We start from the raw sequence: 26628 nt of genomic DNA, 5'->3' as shown, positions 1-26628 counted from the left end.
GAATCCGGAGGCTTTAACAGCCCAAAGACGTCGTGCGCCAGTGGGGCTCCAAATCCAGAGACATGCGTCGGCCAATCGTGATATCCACGAAGGGCGCTCCGAATCCAGAGGCTTTATCGGCCAATCGTGATATCCACAAAGGGTGCTCCGAATTCGGAGGCCTAATCGGCCTAAAAGACGTCGTGCGCCAGTGGGGCTCCGAATCCGGAGACTTAATTTGGCCAATCATGATATCCACGAAGGGCGCTCCGAATCCGGAGGCTTAATCGGCCCAAAGACGTCGTGCGCCATTGGGGCTCCGAATTCGGAGGGTTGCATCGGCCAATCGTGATATCCACGAAGGGCGCTTCGAATCCGGAGGCTTTATCGGGCAATCGTGATATCCACGAACGGCGCTCCGAATCCGGAGGCTTAATCAGCCAATTGTGATATGCGCTCCGAATCTGGAGGCTTTATCAGCCAATCGTGATATCCACGATGGGCGCTCCGAATCCGGAGGCTTAATCGGCCAATCATGATATCCACGAAGGGCGCTCCGAATCTGGAGGCTTTATTGGCAAATCGTGATATCCACGAAGGGCGCTCCGAATCTGGAGGCTTTATCGGCCCAAAAGCTCGTAAACTGAATCGCGTGATTTAAGAAATAAGAAACTTCGCATTGAAGAAATGGAATTTGTACAAATATCAAGTCCCACAAGTCAGGTAAATGATAGAACTTGACTCGAACTCATGATATCTTGTTTTGACTACACTTGTGTGTTTCTTTGCATTGCATGTGCATTGGTGCGCCTAGGACACCGTGTTTGCTGTATGCTATTCCTGAACGGTTTGCCGGAGGCTCGCTTCGAGAAGCGTGCCATAAGGCTGACCGGTTGTGGGCTCTGCCACGACGGGAACACAAACCCCGATTTTATCGGGGCACCCCTTTTGACCATTCGACCTAGTGCATATTCGGAATCCATAGTGACCATTCCAAGCGGGGACAGGTGCTTACCCGATCATAGGTTGTTTGAAACCGCTGTGTACGTAGTGAAACCCTAGTTCCTGACAAAATAGGACAGGAAAACCCTACCCCAGCATAGTGGTGTTTTGGCTCTCACTTGCTTGTTATGTGCTTTTAGAGTGCGTCTCTACAGGAATGCATGTATCAGTTTGCGAGTTTGGGCATCAGGCCTGCGGGCACCAGTTCAGTATTTTGGGAATCAGTTATCTGCGGGTATCAGATTCAGTTTTTGGGGACAGTGATTTGGAGATAATGATCAGTGTTTGAGAATAGTATTTTCAGCTTATCAACTGTGTGTTGTGATGCCCAACTGTGCGTTGTGTGTTTATTTTAAGCCGTTATGCTGTCCATTTGTCTGGTTGTTTATTTCCTTATTATTGCTTTATTTATCTTTTGCTAGGGGTAGTTTAGCACAATTGCTTCAGACCAAGCAGATATTCCCCAAGCACTCTGGACAAGAGGTCACCGACTCAATCAATCTGAGGATCTGGTCGACGGACAACCAGTGTTCCACTCTCTACCCCCGGTTATTAGACGTAGGCCGAGAAAACGCAGTGTATCTGAGCAAAGGTTACCAGAGCAGTGGTCTACCCCATCAGTGCACAGTCGGGCTGAGGTCTCAATTGTTGCCATAGAGAGAGATATACCAGTCAGTCAAATGGATCAGCAGAACACGTCAGGGATGGAGGCAATGATGCGTCAACTCCAAGAAAGCATGAAAGCCATGCAGGAGGACGCTGTCCGTCAAGTTGAATTTGCCATACAACAGGTCGTTGTCATGGCCCAACAGGCAGAGCTAATTACCTGGCTACTACAGCAAACCGGAGCATCTGCTTCGTACCAAGCTCCTCCCCCACCAGGAGTTCCGCCACCCGAGGAGGTACCAAATGTCCAGGGAGAGACGGACATTCTGACAGGGCTGGCTCCGCCCTCGATTCTACCTCAATTGTCCAAGGCACCTACGCCTATCAATCAACCGGACGCTCCCTTCGAGTTCGAAGTGGACCCTACAACATTGAAGTTGAGCAAGCTTGAAAAGTTGTTGAAGAAATCCCAGGGGGTAAAGTCTATCCCGGACATTGAGGACGGGTACACCGACGTGACTGTGATGCTGCCAGATAGGTTCAAAATGCCACAAATCGACCGCTTTAATGGATCTAGGGATCCCATGGTGCATCTCCGGTTGTTCTTAGATATACTACGGCCGATGGGGCTCACCATACCGTAGAAGCTTTCATTATTCGGCCGGACCCTGTCGGGTGTGGCCGCTATCTGGTACGCAAAATCAGAAGACGATGTTAAGCGGAACTGGGATGAGATAGCCGAGGCTTTCATTGCACAATACTCCTATAATACGCAAATTGAGATTACAACTTGTGATCCTGAGACAACAAGGCAGGAGCCTAAGGAGAGCTTTTCGGAGTTCGTAGCCAGGTGGAGGGCGAAGGCCTCAATGATGACCCTAAGGCCTACTAATAAAGATCAAATCCGAATGATTGTGCGCAATCTCCAGCCTAAGCTGATGCAGAAGATGATCGTGCTCCCTTTCCCTACCTTTTCAGATTTGCATTAGATCGGAGTACAGATTGAGGATGCCTTGAAGCAGGGCTTGATTGATAATGACAGAGAGCAACCCAGAAGAACCTTCAACTGTAACAACAATACGGGCACCAGTAATGCCGCAAATGCTAGAGCTTCAGAAGTAAGCATGGTCACCATCATTCCCCCTCCAAGACCTATGGTAGCTACACCTTTCTCCGTCGCGTCCGGAAGCAACACACAAACCACCAAATACCAACCTCGAGGCCAGAGAAACTTCACCCCATTATATATGCCCCTGTCCAAGGCTCTGGGGGTATTAATCAGGAAAGGGCACTTAAAAGCCCTGGAGCCGAGGCCATTGCCAAATCCACTCCCTTCCTTTCATAACCCAGCGAAATACTGCGCATATCACCAACAACATGGTCACGACACTGACCATTGTTTTAGATTGCGTCACGAGATTCAGGATCTCGTTGAGAAGCAGGTGATTGTGCCTCTCGAAAAATCCAATGTCACAACAAACCCTCTCCCACCGCACAACCAAGCTCCACCCCCCAAACGTATCAACTTTATCCAGACTGGGGTCGTATCTTACGATCCTAGCATATATATATCATCCCGTCCCACCTACCCGAGCCGGAGGTGCTCATTCCTGACAGCACTGACTTGTGCATGTTGGACATCTCCAGAACCCAACCCGAACCAATGGTGGTGACTGTCGAAGACAGAATAGGGGAGATTTCAGGGGAGAATGGGATTGTTGAGTTAGAATCTGAGGAATCTGGGAGTTTTGCTGAGGAGGTATACAGTCCGAGTGACTATATTCTATCAGTAGGCTAGGTTGGGCCAAATGTGGAATTGCCGGCAGGGGCAGAGCTTTGTGTGATACAGGGGGATGAATCTGGTTAGAGGATAGGTGACTTGGCAGCTGTGGAAGGAGACTTTGCTAACCTCCAATTTTTCAATGAACAAGATCCAGAGGGCATGGTAGTCAACTGGTCAGATTTTGAGGAGTCAGCAGAGGTAACCGGGTGGCTTGATGACCTACCAGATGTTGTCGATGAAACTCAGTTGGAACAAGGCCTGGCAGGGGCGAGGACATCAGTTGTGGCCGGAAGGACCAGAAATCAGAATGCATCGCCGGAGAGCGCCGATGCTAAGAATTTTGCTCAGGATCTGGGCATTTTGAATACAGGAATTATAGAGCAGCCAGCTATACTGACACAGTTGGAGCAAAAAGGAATCGAGGAGTTTGAGAGAATCAGAAAAGCCAAGGCCCCCATGGGGACTGAAAGTACCGTGTGCACAAGGATAAAGAATGCTGTGAGCATGTGGACAGAAGGTACTGCGAGTACAAGAACAGTGGAACAGGAGCCGGACAAGTGTCTGTTGGCTGTTGATGGAATGTGGTGGGAAGACGATGATCTATGTCTTGCCCACACGGATGAGGATTGGGGGAGCAGCCAGCCAGACGATACCTGGTACATTGGCGAAGTCGATCATATGACTAGAAGCGGGCGGTATTTCAAGCCCCCACATCCAGATCAGCCAGAGGCGTCTGGGAAGGATAAGGAGGCCGAGAAACAGAAAGAGAAACAACTCGAAGAAGAGGTTGTACTGAAGCAGTTGAAAAAGATACAAGCAGACATCTCCATCTGGGGATTGCTTATGGCATCGCGAGTACATCGACAAGCTGTCTTATCGGCCATGGACAAGGCCAAGCTCTCAATAGACACCACGCCCGAACAGCTGGTGGGCTTAGTTTTTCCGGGAGAGGCTAACCCAATGTTGACTTTCTCTAACAAAGAATTGCCACCTGAGGGTGCGAACCATAACAAGCCACTCTACATCTCTGTGGAGTGCAGAAACAAATGGATACTCGTGGTGCTTGTCGACACAGGGTCCGTCATCAATGTGTGCCCGGCAAGAACTGCATATGCAATCGGTTTAAAGACCGCGGACTTTGTGCCGACAGCCCAGGTGATTCAGGCATATGATAACATGAGCAGAGAAGTAATGAGGACAGTAAAAATTCAGACCAAGGTTGGGCCGGGACAGCATGAGGTAGACTTTCACGTCTTAGAAGTTCACGCAACCTTCAATCTACTCTTGGGGCGGCCGTGGCTGCACGAAGTGAAGGCCGTTTCGTCCACCTTACATCAGATGGTGAAATACCCCCATGGGAAGGGAGTAGCCATTATTTTTGGGAATTCATCGATCCATCCACCGCCGGAGGTGTCTACACTAGTCTTGGAAATTGAGCACGGTATGGAGGATGTGTTCTTATTCGGTTTCACTCTGGCTGAGGCCCGGGTCGTGCAGAACATTTTGGCTGTTAATGAGGGGGTGTATGTCAGTGCTCAATCAGTATACCTCATAAACAAGCTCCAACACATCCCCGAGATGGGATTGGGAAAGAGCGGCCGGAAGGGCGTTGCAGCATTGGCCGAAGTGCCACACAACCCACACACCTTTGGCTTGGGTTATATGCCCACCAAAGAGGATTGGATAAGGAAAGGTAAGGGGATGGCTAGGAGAGCCAGAGCAAAAAAGGCAGAGAAGCCATATGAGTTAATGCACCGACCCATCCAGGGTACCCTAAACGGACGCTTTGTCCGGGAGGGGGAGGACTTTCCATTTTGTGGCTTCCCGGAACCATGGTTGAATGCGGAGAGGAAGCGCGTACTAGGCTTTGAGATCTTCTTTGATCTACAGTTATCCAGGGATGACGTTGCCGAAGAGCAGACGGACCCATTAGCTGAGGCTGAGCAGAGCAAGAAAGTGGAGTCTGAGGACGCCGAAAGTGAAATGGGGTAGCGCTGGCGTGTCTACTTTCAGATCCTCCGATCAAACAGAAGTGCTTGGGGGATAACTTCTCGGTATGCGTGATCGGGAATGAAACGGCTGCGGGCCTATCAACAAACATTTTGGATGTATCTATCACACCCTCTCTCATTTCGCAGTATGAAGAGGGATTTTTGTCAAGCAACACCGGGTCAGGTAGTGAGCCGGAATCTAATTCCACCGAATCTGTTGAGTCGGAATTAGGTTCCAGCTCGACTGAGTCTGAGTCCGGTATTCCTGGGGGTGACAACCCGGATACCACAGTCCTGTCCAGGTCATCTTTTTCTTTCTCTTTTGAGTTTGTTATAACCGAAGAATCGGACGATTTGGATGTGCTTAATGAGAATGATGTGGCTGTGGTTTCTGATTACTTTTCTGTGCCCTTGATTTATTGCATTAATTCAGACTTTCAAAATTTTGATGAAAACGACGAGGAAGAAATTCCTCCGGTTTTGCAACGCTTAATTGAACAAGAGCATGAAATATTTGTTAAACCCTTAATGGATGAAATCACTACTGTGAATATTGGTACTGAGGAGGACCTGTGGCTGGTCCAGATCGAGTCCACGTTGTCTTTGGAGGAACGCGAGCACTTAGTCGCTTTATTAAAAGATTTCAAAGATGTTTTCGCGTGGTCCTATGAAGACATGCCTGGAATCGATCCTGAGATTGTACAGCACCGGATCCCTCTTGACCCTGAGGCCCGACCCGTTAAACAAAAACTCAGAAGGATCCATCCGAACTGGGCTCTCAAGATTAAGGAAGAGGTCACCAAGCAAATTGACGCAGGCTTCCTGCTGGTATCCGAATACCTGACTTGGTTGGCCAACATAGTTCCGGTGCCGAAGAAGGATGGCAGGATCCGAGTATGCGTGGATTTCAGGGATTTGAACAGAGCTAGTCTGAAGGAGGACTTTCCCTTGCCGCATATTGATGAGTTAGTAGACTTCACAGCAGGGCATGCTTTGCTTTCGTTCATGGATGGCTTCTCAGGCTACAATCAGATAGTGATGGCACCTGAAGACTGGGAGAAGACTGCATTCACCACCTCGTGGGGGACGTATTGCTACAGGGTAATGCCATTTGGGCTGAAGAACGTTGGAGCTACATATCAACGGGCCGCGACCACAATATTGCACGACATGATCCACAAAGAGGTTGAGGTGTATGTGGACGACATGATTGTCAAGTCCAAAGAAAGAGAAGGCCACTACACCGCCTTTCAAAGTTCTTTCAAAGGATCAGAGAATTTTGGTTGTGGCTGAATCCTCAAAAGTGTACGTTTGGTGTTACAGCAGGGAAAATGCTGGGGTTTCTGATTACACAGAGTGGTATCGAAGTCGACCCTTCCAAAATCAAGGCCATCCTAGAAATGCCACCACCAAGGACTAAAAAGGAGGTGCGAGGCTTTCTAGGCAAAGTACAATTCATAAGGCGGTTTATCTCAAAATTAACCTTGACTTGTGAACCACTTTTTGGCCTCCTAAGAAAGGAAAGAAATTCCAATGGGACGGCCGATGCCAAGCTGCTTTTGAATAGATCAAGGAATACTTACAGAACCCACCTGTGCTGTCATCGCTAGAGCCGGGGAGACCGTTGATTTTGTATCTTTCAGTAACTGAGACTACAATGGGTTGCATGCTCGCACAAGAATCAGAGGACAAGGTGAAGAGAGCCGTCTACTATCTGAGCAAGAAGATGCTAGAGTATGAGACTCGGTACACACCGTTGGAAAAGGCTTGCTTAGCTTTGGTATGGGCTACCAGGAAGCTGCGGCACTACCTGTTAGCTCACTCTGTAATGTTGGTTTCACGACTAGATCCCATGAAATATCTCTTCGAGAAACTGGCACTTACGGGTAGGCTAGCTCGTTGGTTGCTTTTGCTTTCCGAATTCGATCTGAAATATGTGACGCGCAAGTCAGTCAAAGGAAAAATAGTAGCAGAATTCTTAGCTGATCATCCCGTGGAATGAGGTGAAGTAGTTGAGTATTTATTCCCCGATGCGGCCATTTTGCATATCGGAGATGAAACTTAGATGATGTACTTTGATGGAGCGTCAAACCAATACAGGTATGGGATAGGAGTGTTGCTGATAGCACCCGACAATTCCCGTATCCCTCTAGCATTCAAACTCCGATTCAAAGTCTCGAACAACGAAGCAGAATATGAGGCATGCATTGTCGGTCTAGAAGCAGCCCTGGAACTAGGGACAAAACGGTTGGACGTCATCGGGGACTCGAGCCTTGTTGTGTCAAAATGGGGTACCTAAAGTTTAGAATCTCACCTTTGAAGAACAACTTCAAGAACACAAGACCAGCAACTATCTCTGATCAAAACCAACTCAAGAACCTTAAAATCAACCTTCTAGTACCTCAGCACACAAGGATGGTGTAACTCTAGGTGCTTGTGTGCAATAGTAAGAACAAAACACACTTTTGAGCTCAAACGCACACACAAATCTAGAGAGAGGGAGATATATAGAGAGAGAGAGATATATCTAACTTGTATATCAGATTTCTAGAACCCCTGGAAAGGGAGAGGAGGCTCTATTTTTATTGAAAACCAGATTTGCAAAGCTTCTTGGAGAAGCTAAGCAAGGCTCAAATCCCTCCATACGTGTATGGAGGGGGGTGATTGTGCGTGCCAGCTGGCACAAAATATCTGCCAAAAGCAGATGAAAAGGGGTTGGCCGGAAAATATGGCCGATTGACCAAAAAGGGTGGTCGACTGACCAAAAACAGTGCCGATCGGCCAGCACCTTTGGCCAATGGCAAGAAAAAGGAGCCGATGGCTTCAAGCCTTGGTCGATGGGTTGAGGGGATGGCTAACAAGCCACCCTCTTCCCTCAAAAGCAAAAACACAACTCTTTGGTTCACAACCAAGCACAAGACAGACAAGTTGAGAGATCTTGAGGCAAGGCGCGCGGCCGAGACCTCCGGGAACTCAAAATGAACACGAGCATGGATGATCATCAAGTGTTCAGACGATGACGTCCAAGTCTTGAGGACGGTCAAAAATGGGGTGTCTATACGGAGCTACTTGGTTGTGAGCTCATCAAAGCTTCTAGTTTTTCCTATAGCATAAATGAGGGGGGGGGGAATAAGAAGACAAAGTGATTGTTTGCCACAAACACATTAGAATTTTGAAAATGTAACTTATTAAATGGGCATACAATTTTTGCAGCTGCTGCTTCATTGACTGGTGTCCCGTCCTTCCTTTTGTGAAGCGGTATATATAATTTTGCCGATCTAGTGCAATCTTATCTTTTTGCTCCTATGTAACAATCATATATTTTCAGAATAAATTTATAATACAATGTGCTAACCAAATTCAAAATATAAAACAAGGAATGAAGTTCGAAATACCATATCATATGCATGTTGTGCATAAGTTTTAGATCCTGCTGTATGTGCACTTGTTTGCTCTTGCCGGCTTTCCTTATTGGTTGTACTAAGTTCCTTCAGTCATAAATGCATAACAATATGTTTAAGAAAAATGATATAATGACATTGTATTATTTGATATAAAACATACATCTATGCATACCTGTCCTTCCTTTGAAAACCAATATGCGACAAGGTCAGCATAGTACTCACGATTAACTGTTAAAGGCGCAGTAGCTACTATCTGTGCTGCTGTCTTTGTCTCATCATAGTACTTTGCTTTTAAACTAAATTTCCAATTTCTCCATTTCTCTCCCATTGACTTCAATGTTCGATGCCTAATCATATCCCTTCTCTCATCTTGAGGAATGGCAAACTTGGACTACAATTGTATGTTTTTTCATGTTATGAACATTCTTAAAATTATCAATACAATGATATAAACTAAATTTGTGCATTTCTTTGCCTAATTCTCATATTTTTATTTTTACTTCAACTATAATAGCATGGAAGATTGTCTTTTTCACATGCATATGATCTCTCTTATAGTAGAATAATCACAAAATACTTGTAGTTAGAAAATTACCTCAATAATATTCCAACAATCTTCTTTATACTGATCTGACACTTCATGCCAATTCTTGTACTTAATTGGGCATAAGTTTGGCTTCCTAGCAATGGTGCCTATGAAGCGACTGAACATACCACCCTCTGTAAAAATAGCCTGCAAATCCTTGTTGAAGGTGAGCATAATGCGTTCTTCTGGAGTCAAATTCCACACTTCAACCATACGTGTAATTCCCCGCATGTTTCGCTTGGTCAATGCATCTATTGTAATACAACAACGAAATATATCATGGAAGTGAAGGTTGACTTGTAATTTGTACCTCAAATAAAAATCTAATAATACCTGTACATTGCATTTCTTCTTCCCTTAACCAGTCCTCATCTAAATCATCTTCAAACTGAGGGTTAACCTCTGATTCTTGAGGTTGAGGGTGTGGAACATGTGATGGAGCATGTGAGAAAGGATGTGACCAACTAGGTTGTGAAGAGCCATTTGATCAACTAGGCTGTGAAGAGGCATTTGAACGACTAGGTTGTGAAGTTCTATTTGGCTTGTCCAGCTGTGAAGAGCCAATTCAGTGACTAGGTTGTGAAGGTCCACTTGGTGCGTTCAGCTGTGAAGGGTTATTTGGCTGGCTAGGCTGTGAAGAGTTATTTGACTGGCTAGGCTATGAAGAGCCATTTGATCGCTTGTTCTGGGACTTATTCTCAAGATTGCAAGTTCTAAATCGTTTCTTTGCCATATCTGCTAGATAAACAATAGACGTAATTAATCAAACACAAAGATATTAATCAAATTAAATGAGCATTTATCATACAGTTTAGTAGTTAAATGTTAAAACCAAGTTTCATTGCTGAAATAAAAATTGTGTCAGCAGTGCACTGTGGTCTGAACAGTTTTCAAAACCAAAAGCGCTTCTCACTTAATGTTTTCTTTGACATGGTTCTGTGTATTTTGCAAATCGGGTGGGTACTGTTCTTCTCGGTTGTGCCTTCTTCTATGACATATTTTGGGTGTTCGTTTATAAGAAGTTGTTCCATGAAAGTGTGATGATTGTGGTAAGCAATCCTCTCAATATTGCCTGCACTATGCTACAACATGATTAACTGGTTCAGAATAATATCACTTTTGAGTCGTTAACAGTAATTTGGAACTTTATAGGTAGCTCGTGCTGATAAAAGCGGAGAGGATGGTATTCCAATGCTACTAATTGTCAGCACATCCACCAATTCATTAGAAAGAATAAATAACACATTGGCAAATCAACAGAAAATGACACATGCCAATGACATATTGCAAACTTTTGATAAAAGGAAAGTGGTTGATAGTGTGTCATCAAAGCCCTATGCAAAATAAATAAATAATATATATAGATAATAATTGAATCGTGAAACATCCATTATATAGAGTGGAAATCTATCCAGAATATTTTGCCATTACCAGAATTAAATAAACACTGTGAACCTAAATCTGAAAGCATGACATCGTACTAAATGTACTTGAGGCCTTTCCAAGTAATTATTTTATATTACCACAACACTGTTCACAAATAATGATTGAATTGTGATATATTACCACTCTTAACAAAATAAAAGCTTAATAATTTGATTCAATTGTACATCCTAAAGCTCCACAGATCACTGGCCTAACAAACAACAGCAACAAAATCAGCCACCAATCACACCGGCATTGACAAAAGCAGCATAAAAAAAAGAGCAACCTCCATAACAGATCACGCACAGCCACCAGCAGACAGATTACACACCATAAATCACAAAACACATCAGATCACCCACAACCAATTGGCTACATTCCAATGAAATTAGAAAAACAGGCTAGACTTAGCTCCGCTTCCTAATACAATAACATAACAGGACACAATAATACTACTACATTCAGACAAGTGTGGACATACATGACTATACTCACCTCTATTAGACGGGTGCGAACTTCTTTCTTCTCAAGATATGATATACCTACATTCACAAACTAAAAGTTAAAACCAGAGAGAGCATAAAAAGAATATTGTCAAGATGCTGATTTTCCAGTCCAAGTTTTTAATAGCTATATTTAACAACAAACATTAAAATAATATAAAAAACCATCAGTTATCTATTAGAAGAAACATAGATGTCCTCATTAATAATCCATACAATATACTTCAATGGCAACTAGACAAGTGTCCTGACAAACCCACACAAATTTGAGATCGGATACAAAGTAGCAAATTGATGCAAACACAAACATAAAGAAGAAAACAAATAATTTACCTGGTTTGGCTTACGCCTACATCCACAAGGGGTATGTGATTTTTAAAAAAAAAAATGCAAAACATGGGTTGCCATACATAAATGAAACTAAAAAATTTGAAATTTATATTCAAAACCAAATAATGTTTCAAAGATTAACATGAGAATAAAAAAATTAAAATCAAACTAGTTGAACTCAACCACTAGACATCCTCATCTAAATCATCTTCATCGATCAGTTGGTTGTCAAGTGGAAGTGGTATATTGATTGTCATTCCATCTGTATCATTTCTAGCCCAATTGAGTTTTTCATTCGCATCCACATGAGTTTCTTCAACTATCATATTGTACGGCTCGTTATCATAGTAAGTGTCAACATCACCATCACACAATTCACTAGTACCAACATCAAACACATCCCTCGCTTTTGTTTTAACAACAACCAACCAATTTTCATGCCTTACATCTCCCACATAATAAACTTGTGAAGCTTGAGATGACAAGACAAATGGTTCATCATTTAACCGTTCTCCAGTATGTATCAAATGCGAAAAATTTACAAGGTTAAACCCATATTCATCTATCTTGTAGCCTCTGCCTGTGTTCACATCAGCCCAATTGTATTTGAATAATACATATTTCAACTTGTCAAAATAATTGAGCTCAATGATATCAAATAAAACACCATAATACATGGTGCCTCCTTCGGTGGCCATACAAACCCCACTATTCTGAGTTTTCTTCACTGCCTCGTAATTTTTAATTCGGAACTTAAAACCATTAACAACATATCGTTTGAATCGTCTAGCTAGAGTGTTTGGGCCTTGAGCAAGCCACTTGATTTCATCAGTAAGTTGTTGCTTTCTTGTGTCATCCATAGCTACAACCTAATATATTATAGGATCCATTAAAATGATTACATTAATCTCTATGCTAAAAATTGTATATGGTAATAGTATTATTTAATAGCTACATACTTACATATGATCTAAACCACTCACAAAACTTTTCCATATGCATCTTATTAAGAACTTCATCAGTTACACGACGCGGAAAACTTTGTCTCTTTATATGCTCCTTGTGGTCTCTGTATATACAAACCTAACTTGTGTTACTATTGCAAGTATTAAAATGGGAAACTCAAACTTATTTATACACCATAACTCATAAATATTGCTTACATTCGATATGGTTGAATTTGATCATTGGTAAATAGCACATAACGATGTGCTTGTATCCATGACTTTTGATCAAGTTCGGTATTCATTATTGCCCCTGTAGAATCTTCAACATTTCTTAAGGGTCGATTGAATATGGTTTCAATAGATTCCAAATATCGCGAACAAAATATTAAGCACTCTTCAGCTATGTATCCTTCTGCAATAGAGCCCTTTGGATGGGCTTTGTTACGAACATAAGATTTTAGTCATTGGAGATACCTACATGAAAAACAATATAATTATAGATCGACTAAATTGAGATGTCAATGTGATGTACGTTAAAAACACAAATAGATACAAGTCGTCACGCCTAACCTGTCAATGGGATACATCCATCTATAGTGAACTGGGCCAGCAATTTTAGCCTCAGTGGCCAAATGGACGACTAAATGCACCATAACAGTAAAAAAAGAGGGAGGGAAGATTCTCTCCAAATCGCATAAAGTCAATACAATTCGAGATGCAAGTCGGTCAAGCTCTTCCACTTGCAAGACTTTTGAACATATTTCCCTAAAGAAACAAGATAACTCAATTAGAGGTGAAGCGACTTGTTTTGGTAATGCTCCTCGTAATGCGATAGGAAGAAGTTACTGCATCAAAATATGACCATCATGACTCTTCAAACCTATAATCTTACGCTGTTGAAGTTGGATACAACGTGAAATATTTGAAGCATAACCATCTGGGACTTTTACCCCTTTCAAAACTTTCAAGAAGTCATCTTTCTCTTTTAAAATCATTGAGAAGCAAGCTGGAGGCAAATATGTCTTATTGGAACTGATCTTTTGTGGGTGAAGTTCACGTCTTATACCCATCTCTTGTAAGTCAACACATGCCTTCAGGCTATCCTTTGTCTTCCCATCTAAATTCAACAATGTTCCATATACATTATCAATCACATTTTTCTCTATATGCATCACATCACGCAATTTTTGATTTGCCCAATACGACAATGTAAAAAATCTAGTTCTTTTCTTCCATGGTTGTATCTCATCACCATCCGCTTGTTTCTTTCTTTTTTTTTTTTGTTTTTTTCATTTGCCTTTGTCTTCTCAAATTTGTAATCAAGGTCTTCTATTTGCATCATGATCTCAAAGCCAGATAGCATATCGGGAGCTAGTTCTATTTCTTGTTTGCCATCAAATGATGCTCTATCTTTACGAAATCTATGATCTTTATCCAAGAAACGCCTATGACCCATAAAACAATATTTTCCTCCATGTTTTAACCATCGAGAATGAGTCTCATAATTACAAGAAGGACATGCAAGAGCACCCTTGGTATTCCAACCAGACAAATCACCATATGCGGGAAAGTCATTTATAGTCCACATTAGAGCTACATGCATTTGGAAGTTCTCTTTCGAAGATATATCATAAGTTTGTACTCCAACATCCCATAATTCCTTCAATTCTTCAACTAAAGGCTACGTGTACACATCTATGTCATTCGAAGGGGAGCTCGGACCAGGAATAAGCAATGATAGGATGAAAGAAGACCTTTTCATGCACATCCATGGAGGCAAATTATTTGGGACCAATATGACCGGCTATATGCTATAACTAGTACTCATATTCCCATAAGGGTTAAATCCATCTGCTGCCAACCCCAACCTGACATTGTGAGAGTCAAAGGAAAAATCTACATATCGAGAGTCGAATGTTTTCCAAGCCATAGAATCGGCAGGATGCCTCATTATGCCATCATTTGTACGGCCTTCAGCATGCTATTTCATAGAAGCAGCTGTTTTTGAAGACATGAACAACCTCTGCAATCGAGGTTTCAAGGGAAACCATCGTAAAACCTTTGCAGCCTTTTTCTTTCTCTTTTTAGATGAAGTACTCATACTTTGCTGCAAATCATTCTCATTTGTTGCCCACCTTGAAGCACCACAATGACACACTTCATCATTTGCATGTTCCATTCAAAATAACTTACAATCATTAGGACAAGCATGAATCTTTTCATAACTGAGACCCAAATCGTTAATAATCTTCTTGGCATCATAAGAGGCTTTCGGCAAATTTGCATCTGAAGGAAGCATATTGTAGACGTCCCCGAACACCCCGGGAGGGTGAGTCCCGTTCTGTTCATTTGTGGGGTCATTACAGCTCGGACTCTCAAATTGTCACGGTTCTTAATCTGAACCAAAGAGTCCAAATCCGGCATATCGTTTTGAGAAACAGATTTTTGAAAAGAAGTGCCAAACATGGACTGCTTTGCCAGATACAGAGTCGCCACCTAAATATTTTTTAATGGGGAAATTTAGGAAACCCTGACTTGGTGCCGAAGGCCACATGTCCGTCATCACCGGAGTTGTCTCGGCTCGGGAGCTTGGGTACGATCGGGGAAGGTCAGCTATGAGCACCCCCTTTCGCCCGGTCCGCAGACCGGCCTCTACTAACCATGATATCCGATTTTGAAAACATTACGTGTTCTTATTCCATTTATTAGCCTAGAATTACTATGTTATGCGCACAGCAAACAAGTATAGCTAGATTGCCAAATTTGGAAATAAGCATTGCATATCCGTTCGATTTTGAAAAGTGCTTTGGAATTTGCTACTCGCAAGTAGGCTAAAATACGGATTTCAACGAGTTTTTCCAACTCAAACAATCCAACCTCCACCCACAGGCATTCAATCAGTTTAACAGATAAGCATTTAGCCACATGGCAAACATACTGTCATGGCAACACTCACACGCATGCGGGATGCTAAAGCATAAATACTTACATCGTACTCCGTGCCAAAACAGTAAACTAGTTAGCAAAACATGCGTGTCCTAGTTCATGCTAAATTGCCTAATGCAACACATACAGGATGCAATTAGATAGGCTCGGCTAATCTAAGCATGGCATATGAAATGCGATCAACTATCACATATTCAGTTTTTGAATTGAAGTACAAATGCAGTTAGCATGATGTACCGAGCCTAATGCATGCAATAAAAATGGATGCACACATGCATAGCATAAGGTATGCTAATTTAAACGTGCCCTAATATACCATCGTAAACAGGTAAATAAAAGGGAAGAAAGACGTGAGGTTGGAAGACATACACACACTCACGCACGCTTATTACAGATTTGCCCTCACTCGGAGGGACCAAATAAATATTACAAATTAATTAACTACGCAAGCTAATTAAATATTATAAATTAATTAATTTAATTAACAAATTAAATTAAGCTAAGAAAACAGATAAACCGCTTCGGGAAACGCGCCGCCATGCATAGGCTGCCTCTGTTTTCCTTCCTTCACTCCTCTGGAGGCTGTCAAAACCTCAGGACTGCATCCCTGGACACTGGGGAGTGCCATCGGCTGAGTGGAATTACCACCGGCAGTGGTGTGTGGCCATCGGCACAAAATGAAGCTGTCGGCAGAGGAATTATTGCCGGTCGGCACCTTACACTGCCGGTCGGCAGAGTGTTCCTGCAGAATCTGCAAATGACAGCAACAGAGGGCAAGGCAAAGCATGGCAACACAATTCAAGGCATGTATGCACCAACCATATCCCTTGTCATGATAATGACTCAAAGGGGCATGTGCCTCGATTCTCGGACCACCAATCACGCATTTCCATGCATGATGATCCAAAGAACCAAGTATGCAACTTTGATTTCAAATGAAATGCAAACCAAATCAAACCAAAGTCCTAATCCCTATCACCAAATCAAGGGGCAAGGAATGCATGCAAAATGCATTGCAACCTAAGCATACAAGCTAAGGATGCAACATGGCATGGCAACTAACTTATGCAAGCATACAAGCATACATATGGCAATGCAAATGGATGCAAAGATGGACTTAAACATGAATTAGGCAACTCTAAATAGGCCTAAAACAGTAGCCATAATGCTAAAATGAGGGGCCAAATACATATGCACACATACACATGTTGAAAGGCCAACACTTGGGCACAAGTTGAACAACCCTCAAACACATTTGAAAGGGGGTAATCATGGACACATAGCATGCAACATAAGCATTAAAAATCATGTTAGGATGGTGCCAAACCAAGCAACAAAATCAAGCCAAACATGCAACAAATAGCCCAAGTGTTCAAAGCAAACCAATGGGGCATTGAACTACACTTAGTAAGACCAAACATGGCATGGACTAAATGGCTAAAAACAGAGTTTTAGCGCATAACATAAGGCCCAAAAGACCACTTAGATGGCATCTAAATGACTCAAAACAAAGGCATGCACAAATGGTCAAAACATGGAGCATCGCTACACATGCTTCCAAAGCATCAAAAGGGCATGCAAGGCAATCAAGCAAGCATGAAAATGGGATTGAAATAGCTTGTAGGGTGGCCCCAAATCACCAAAACAATGCAAAGATGCCATGCTATACATTCATATGCTCAAGGCCAACAAGCCTAAATACAAAGGAGCTATATGATGTACGCCAAATTCGACCCAAACAACCTAGGACAGACCTAGAACATGGCAAAACATGCACAAAATCTTCACAAGACTAAGCCTAAAACATACTCCAACAAAGGCTAACAACCTAAGACATGTTAAGGCATAACAAGGCATTACAAGGCAACTATGCTAAGCATGCATGGAGTACCAAAACCAATTTAAAATCATGTTATATTATGGATATATAAGCATGAAAAACAGCCTAAACATGCTCAACACACACTCAAGCATAGGCTCTCTTAAGAGGCCAAAACATGCCCTTTTCAAGGACAACAAGGAGAGGGGGTGGCCCTCTCCTTCTTGGGACTTCAAGGCATCATCTTCACCACTGAAATCCCTCAAGATTTCACTGGCGAAGAGACCCCAACACCAAAATCCCAGAGCTAGCACAAAAGGGCACAAAATGAGGCCTTTTAAGGCCTAAGGGTGTTCAAACACCCCCAAACCCAAAAACACTCTTAATAAACAATAAAGAGGGCCTAAAAATAGAAATCTTTTGTGTTATACAATAAGCACAAAAACGAATTTAAAACAGGTAGAAATGAGGTGCAAAAATGGGGAATAAAAGGGTGAGATTCTTACCCTTGATGACCCCTTCACAAATGGTGCTCCAATGGCCTTCCTTAGCTTGAATCCAACACCAAAACCTCAAAATCAGTCCCTTAGAACCTCAGTTCCAAGAGGAAGGTGAAACACTAGGTGTTTGTGTGCAATAGTAAGACACAAAACACCTAGAGCACAAAAGAGAGGGAAAGAGATATAGGAAGTGTATCTAACTCAAACCCTAGAATCAAAATATCTAAACTCTCTAACCTTTTCAGCCAAGAGACCTCTCTCTCTCTATATGGCACTTCTTGTCTTGTAAAGCTTACAAGACAAGCTTCATAAGAGGGAGATCCCTCCATAAGCAAGACAGCTGTCTTAAAATATCTGCAAAAGCAGATGCACAGTAATCGGCCAGCCAAAAATGCCATCTTGGCCAAAAGGAGTGCCGGCTGGCACTGAAAAGTGCTGACCGGCAGCAAATAGTGCCGGCCGGCAATATATATTGCCGGTGGCAGCAAAAACCAGCCGGTGGCCTGTAGCCACTGCCGGTGATGGGTGGGGATGGTCCACAAGCCCTACCCTGCCCTTCCAAGGCAAAACACAAGTGTTTGGTGCAAAACCAGACACTAAACGGTCGAGTTCGGAGATCCTGAGGCAAGGCACGCGAGCCGAGGCCTCCGGGAACTCGAAACGAACACAAACATGGATAATCACCGAGTGTTCAAACGGTGACGTCCAAGTCTTGAGGACGGTCAAAAATGGGGTGTCTACACATATCTTTCAAAATTACACTACAATGTAAGGATATGCTAGGAAGATGGCAATGGATATGGCACGCAGGCCAAACCAAATCTTGCCTAGGAAAGGTATGTACGCATACAGGTCATGTGTAACACAGAAAAGGTGCCGCAACCCCTAACCAACATATCAGCGTGGAATCGGCGCGATACACATGCAGAACTGTGTTTTAACATAAAAAGTAAGGGCACATACCGGACCAAGCTCAACCTAGAAAGGCGCAAGCCATAGACGGAAGGCGATGCAATGAATGCATGCAATCTATAATGCGATATCTACAAATATGCAATGGAGTGGATATGGATACAATGGATATGGCATGCAAGCCAAACTAAATCTTGCCTAGGAAAGGCATGTACACGTACGAGCCATGTGTAACACAGAAAAGGTGCCGTAACCCTCAACCAACATATCAGCGTGGAATCGGCGCGATACACATGCAGAACTGTGTTTTAACATGAAAAGTAAGGGCACATACCAGACCAAGCTCAACCTGGAAAGGCGCAAGCCATAGTTGGAAGGCGATGCAATGAATGCATGCAATCTATACAATGCGATATCTACAAATATGCAATGGAACGGATATTTACAAATATGCATGACAATACAGTATGATGCGACCTACTGGGGAAAATGCAATGGATGCATGCAAGCTACAATGGAAATGCATGACAATGCACTATGATTTTTTTGTTTTTTTTTGAGATGCACATGATGCAAGTGCGGTACGCGTGCCATACAGAATGTAAGACGATACAAATGAGACACGTATGCCTCATAAGATGCGAAAAAAGATTTCGACAATTGGACTTATACGCTTCGCGAAGCCGGTTTGTGTTCAAAACAATGCAATGTACTAATAAGTACAAGCGAGGTGCGCAAGATAGCGCGATAGAAATATAATGCACAAAACAGTGCGATGCGCTAAACAGCGCGATTGAAATACAACGCACAAAACAGTGCGATGCGCAACACAGCGCGATTGAAATACAATCCACAAAACAGTGCGACAATTCGAATTGCACAAAACAGTGCGACAGTTTGAAATGCACAAAACAGTGCGACGGTTTGAAATGCACAAAACAGTGCGACGGTTTGAAATGCACAAAACAGTGCGACCGTTTGAAATGCACAAAACAGTGCGACGGTTTGAAATGCACAAAACAGTGCGATGGTTTGAAATGCACAAAACAGTGCGACAGATATGCGATATACATGGGGCAACTTTTGGACCTTGTAAAAGTCAAAAGGATACGAAAGGGATACACCTTGCATGGGTTGGAGTGCTACGCACTGCAGATGCAGTCCGAAGTCAAAACGGAGGCCGGTTAACCATCGGAGGTACACTTTCTTGCACTTTCTTGAGCTATGAAGACCAAAAACTCCTCACATGGCCTAAACAAGGCTGTGGGAACATCACCTCCCGGGAGGGGAGGCCACCGGCTGTCCATCGGCTGAAAAATAATTCCATCGGCACAAAAAAGTGCCGGCCGGCACAAAACATTGCCGACCGGCAAACAGTTGCTGAATCGGGGTAGATTCGACTTTTCACTCTGGGCATTATAAAATAGGGTTTCAAAACCCTATTCCTCACTTTTCCACCGCCGAAAACTCTTTCCCTCTCTCTCTAGAGTGTTTTTCTTTCATTTTCCGTCCGTTTCTTCGCGTTCTACGCCCATTTCGTCGTCGGATTCGCGATTTCCTTCGCGTTTCGGACATTTTCAACCGATCACATTTTTGTTTCGGTGCCTCGTTTGGCGTTCCCGCCTTTTCGGGGTTTGTTCCCCTTGCTTTCCTCTTCATTCCTGTGCCTTTTCACATTCCGGCCTTTCCGGCCATTTCTGACCCTCTCGGGAGTTGACTTTTCGGTTGACTGTTCGCATTCCGGCCCGGTTTTCCTTCCTCCGGCCATTTTCTCATCATTTCTGATATGGCGGACGATATTCCACGTGGCGGGACTCCCCCGGACCACGAGATGGATCCCGGGGTCGAGCTCCTACCACTGAGCGAGCGCCCGTTCGACCCGGCGACCTACCGACCGGCGATCCATGTTCTGCCCCCTGACGGACTCCGCCAGTTTCGGAGCTTCGAGAGGCACGTGACGCCTGAGCTACTACTGTGTGAGCCTACCTCCCACCTTTCATTTGGCACTTCCGAGGTAATTCTTTGTCTTTTTCTTTACTTTCCGCAATGTAGGATACAAAAACTATCATAGCTAGTTGTATTCTTTAACTGCTAAAAGCTGATATGCTGTAGACTGTAGTTGACTGTAAACATACATACAACTGATATTTGCTTGAGACTGACACATGCACACACACTGCACTAGCCCTGAATTAGTCAAACACACTGCACTCACTGTATTCTACTGCATACACACTGGCACCCAGTATTTGTCTGAGCCTGTTAAACTTGCACGCATGCTATATCTGTTCTGAAACATCCGAACACGCTGACACATCACACACTGTAGTCCACTGTAAGCACACCGGCACTCGGTATTTGCCTGAATCTGTCAAACCTGCACACATGCTTTATCTGCTTTTTCAAAACTGCATTTTGAATGTTGTCTTGCAATTGTTATTTTCTGTTTACAGGAGGGTTCCCATACCATCCGTGGGTATGGGAATACTGGCGCTCGGGAGTGGTACGGTGAGCTCCCTGATGCAATCCGGCGCATCGTGGATCGAGCGGGTTTCGGCGCCTTCTGCCGAGGACTCTCTAGGCTCTCCACTTGTAGGCCTCTCCTTGCCGCTCTGGCGGAGAGATGGTGGGACACCACCGATTCTTTTCATTTTTCCACTGCAGGGGACATGACGATGATCCCTTACGATTTCTCGATGCTCACTAGCATCGGGGTGGGGGGTGATCCGATCCCTTTCGACATCGACATGGATGAGTGGACCGCCGCTCAGGTCCATCTACTGGGGGAGGCGCCACCCCTAGCTCGCCCAGGTTTCGTTCGATACTCCTGGTTTGAGGTACAGTTTCGGGTCCAGCTCGTGTTGGAGGAGGAGGCGCAGATGACCCCGGAGGACGTGGAGAGGTATGCTCGCGGCTTCCTCATGTTCCTGTTCGGGACTACCATCTTCGCCGATCGGGCGAACACCGTGCCTCTTTGTCTTCTCAGCGCACTGGTGGACGTCCGGGACATTCTGCACTATGATTGGGGCGGCGCCGCTCTGTCCACCCTCTACGGGTACATGAGCTCGGCTTCTCGCGGCAGCGGCCAGCTACTCGGAGGCTACTGGCGGGCTTGGGAGGTACACTTCTTCTCCGCTTTTCATTTCTGCCCTATACTTTCTGTATTTTGTACACTGCACACACTGTAGTCTGCTTTACACTTGCTGTATACTGTACACCCAGCACACACATACATTCTGCTTTACACTGACTGCACACTGCTCACACTGTACACTGCACACAATACACTGCACAACACACGGCTCTGCCATTTCTGCTTTATTCTGCATTCTGCTTCAACTGATAAATGCACTGGTATTTATCTTGCAGTTGTGGGTTTACGCCTACTTCCCTAGGCTCGCTCCTGTGCCAGTTGCGGAGACTCCTCTGGCCGTCCCCTTTTCGAGTCGCTTCGACGGGAGATGCACCCGGCGACCACGGGAGACATTCAGCTTCTTCCGCCGATACTTCGATACCATTACCCCGGCCGAGGTATGTTTTACTTACAGTTCATTTAAGCTTCGCTTTTTCACTGTATATTTTCAAAACAGTAGATAACAAACTGTCTGTCACTTTCAGATCACATGGCGGCCGTGGGCTCCCTTGCCGGCGGCGATGCGGGATCGGTTCACTGGTGCGGAGGAGACCTCACGTTTCCCGATCTTGCTTGAGGGCCCGGTCTGTCGGGCTTGGTACCTGGGGGAGCGTTTCTTACGCTAGACCCTGGGGTTACCTGAGCAGATAGTCTCGGTTCACCCCCCGGCAGATATGAGGGAGACCGAGGGGCTCACCAGCGAGCAGATGGACGACTACACCATCGGCTGGGAGGAGGCCGGCTTCAGAGGTACCAGCGACTATCAGGAGTACGTGCGGACGTACCTGATGTGACCTTTGAGCGGCCGTCGAGCAGAGGGGGCTAGGCCTATGGCATCGGCAGCTGGGGCCAGAGCGGGAGTTGGAGTAGGGGCTGCGAGAAGGGCCCGAGTCCATGGTAGGGGCGGAGTGCATGGAGGACGGGGAGCTGGTTGGCCTGCCCTGCCCGCTGTACTGACTTTCCAGGGGCAGGGTGGGTCGACCTATCAGATCCCCTTCGCCCCTCCACCGGCTGGTCACGAGTTCATCGATGTCCCCGACTTGCCTCCGGTATGTACTACTGCCTTTCTGTACAGTCATTCATTTCAGTTTATTTGATATTCCACAGAATATTGATGCATCTGACGCTTTTGCAGACTTCTCCTGGGTATACCCGTCAGTCGTTGGCGATGAATGCCTCGATGATGGGGATGCTTCAGCGGACTTTTGATCTCCTAGCCCTCTACAGCATACCGGTATGTCCTTCTGACACTGGCCTCAAACCATTCATATACTGCTTTACATAATCTGATGCACGGCACAACACCTGATACACTGATCTCACAGTATCTGAACATTGCATACACTGCATTCTGCACTGTTAAACTGCCCACGGCATTCATACATTGTACTCACACACTGCATTCTGCACTGATAGACTGCTCACGGCATTCTCACACTGTACTCATACACTACATTCTGCACTGATAAACTGTCTACAGTATACTGATGCATTTCCCTTTTGTGTACCTTTTCAGCCTCCTTTCCAGATTCCCATGGCAGGAGGTGCTCCAGCTGGGCCTTCTGTCCCTGCCCGGGGGAGAGATGAGGAGGGCCGGATATTTCCCCGTACCAGGGGAGGGCGTACTCATGTCGGGAGCAGCTCGCGAGCTCCAGTCCCGGATGATGATGATGACGAGGAGTCAGAGGCGGAGTCCGAGTCATCGGAGGAGGAGTCCGGAGGCGGTTCTAGCTCGGGCTCTGACGATGATGCTAATGATGCTCCTGGACCCTCGTCCAGGAAGAGGACTAGGACGGACTGACGGCCCCCCGGAGTGCTCGACATGGATGCAGATTTTTGTTATTTTTCTTCTTTCTTGTACTTTTCCTTTTGTTGGTAGTTAGATTACCTTGTACTGCCGCAGGCAGATTTTTGTTTCCAAAACTTGTACATTTGAAAAGATAATGAAATGAAACAGACTTTTTATCTGAAAAAGTGTTACATCTACATATCTCATGCATTGCATCGCATCTCATCATGTTACACCTCAATGTAAATGAAATTGATTGGTTATCTGAAAATTGAACACTTGCACTTGTAATAATCAGATAATTAAAACAGCCAGCAGCAAAATAACCCAAACAACCCACTGCCTGATTCCGGATACACGGCCCTTACTCTGTTGGGGATTAATCTGCATACAGCCCATAACACAGCATTGGATTCATTCTGGACACAGCAAATTCTGAACAAACGGCCCAATCTAACAGGACGGACCTCAAAGATGGAACCGGTTGGAGTCGAAACACGTTCAAATGTAGAGAATGGCACAGCATTCCGAGTGTAAATGAATTTTGAAATCAAATGAGGGTTTTTCAAAACGGGATATCGAGCTTACAACTGAACACAGCGGGGAGGACTCAAATATAGGTACACGACCTAAACACAACGAAACACGCTAAAAAAAGACCTAAAACAAAAGGTGGAGATATACAAAACAAAAGACACGACATACAGACGCGTTAACAATGACGGGGGACCTCAGATCATGAGGAGCCAGTTTCTCTGGGTATTGTTTCCCACCCTTTCTGATTTGTGATTCTCACATCACTCAGCTCTCGAGCTCGGATTTTTTTCTCAAAACCCTTTTCCTTACTTTTCTCTCAACTTACACCTCTCTATTCTTCATTCTCTCATTTTTCATCCCTCCCCGGGGTGATTGATGGATAAATAGAAAGGTGTGGGTTCATGCTCAACACCGTTAGCTCACAGCTATTTCTTCTGACGGGTAGAGCGCTCTTCTAGCAAGTACGTCGATGACGGGGGAAAGACAGAACGCCTGGCTTAACTGTGCCCCTAGTTCATCATTTTAACCATTCTTTGTTTTTGCTTTCTACTAAAACAATTTTGATCAAAATGAGAGTCAGATTAACGTACTTGTTCGATTTTTTGATTTGAAAAGCATGCAAGTCAGGCAGCAAGCACTGAAAAATTTCCTTTTTTGGGTCCAAGACAATGGTCCAGTTTTGGAAAATGAAATAGTTTTCGAGAAAATAGTCAACCTCAGTAAAAATTTTCAAAAACTATTTTTCAAACAGTCAATGTTTAACGAGCATGGCACTTACTCTTTGAGACGCGCAACCTCGGATCGGAGGCAATGGAAAATTGCCCCTGGTTTGAAAAAGGGGGGGGGAGGCAACGGAAAGTTGCCCCTGGTTTGAATGGCGTCTCATGCCGGCTTGCGGCAACGGAAAGTTGCCCCTTGTTTGGGTGGTGCCGCAGCAATCCGCAGACAGTCTTCATTGGCGGTGGTCGAACTCTTGGACATAGCGATGACGAAGACGGTCACAACACATATATGGACACAATCACCTTGAAGGGTGTTGGCAACTGGACTTTGGGATGAAATCGAAACCATTGCATGGACTGAGACGCTATGAAAGCGTTGGGGGCTGGACTTCATGATGAAGTTGCCTACGTATCCCAAACATGGGAATCAAGCCTCACGTAGTTCCGGTTAAGGTACACTCGGGTATTTTAACCTTCACTTTGTTTGGCTCTCACTTTTGCCAAGGTGCCCAATGCGGGTTTTCGACCTTGCGAGCTTTTTTTTTTTTTTTTCATTTTCTATTTTTTTTCCTTCTTTTTTTTTTTTGCTCTTCCTTTTTTCTCTCTTCTTCTCTTTTCATTTCTTTTCTTTTCTTCTTTTTTGTCTTTTTTGTATTTTTCTCTTGCTCTAACTTTTGCCTGGGTCGCCCTTCCGGGTTTTCGGCCCAGCGAGCCTCTCAAAGGGTAAAAGTGTAGCAAGTCCATGCCAAATGGTTTCTTGAATTGAAGCCTCTCTGTGTCTAGGAGAACGGCTGTTGCAATGATTTGCGGAGAATCCAGCCCGGTTACTCCACGAGCTTCTTCCGGCGAGATCTACTCCTTCTGATTCGACTTTGGTGCCTCTTGCTCGAGGGCTGCTTCAAAACTGGCCATACAGACCTTTCATGGCGTTTGTCTGTTGAACTTTCTGAACGTTCTGAACGGGTTCAAAGTCGGAAAACAAATGGGTTGAATCTTGAGGCTGAGAGCGATCCTAGGCTGCGCGACCTCAAGAGGGATTCCACACAAGTCTTCACAGGGCCGCGCAAAACATTTGCTTTTGAAAGTTTTTAAGAAAGCGACAAATCGCTCGCGCCGAAGATAGTGTGGAACCAATCTGGATCAGGCCAGGATTCTTCTCAGTACTCACGCCGACAAGCATGATTCCACTCATTAAAAGGCTTAGCACGCCTCTCTTTCTCTCAAAATGATCAAAATTTTGCAAAACCCGAGGAATTCCTTCCTCTTCGTTTTTATCACCGCAGTGTTCAAAAAGGTTTGTTTTTTGAAAAAACTTAGGTTAATGCAATGAGTTTGGCGCGCAGGAGAGCAGGCGAGATTTACTGTCAGCCCAATCAAATTCTCTGGCACTTATGCTGAAAGCAAGCATGAAGTTGAGATAGCAACAGCTGTTTCATTCGGATTTGATTGGTGTAACTGGCTCCTTGGCTGAAACAGACTCAAAACAAAAACAGATAATAACAAAATGGCGTTCGGGACAACAACCCCAGAATCACCTAGTATTATATACAAAGGGGACTGACTCGACACAACAAGACAGACCCTTAAGCAAAAAAAAGACTGAGTCAAGACAAAGAGACAGACTCAAACAAAAGACTGACTTGATATCCAAGCCAGGATTTACAAAACTCGGTTTCACCGATACTCAAAAAATGCGTGCCAGACGCTACATCCA

The sequence above is a fragment of the Camellia sinensis genome, chromosome 6 (assembly GCF_055761805.1).
Source record: "Camellia sinensis isolate YWXY chromosome 6, ASM5576180v1, whole genome shotgun sequence".
Classification (NCBI taxonomy): Eukaryota; Viridiplantae; Streptophyta; class Magnoliopsida; order Ericales; family Theaceae; genus Camellia; species Camellia sinensis.
Note: the sequence above shows the minus strand (reverse complement) of the source record.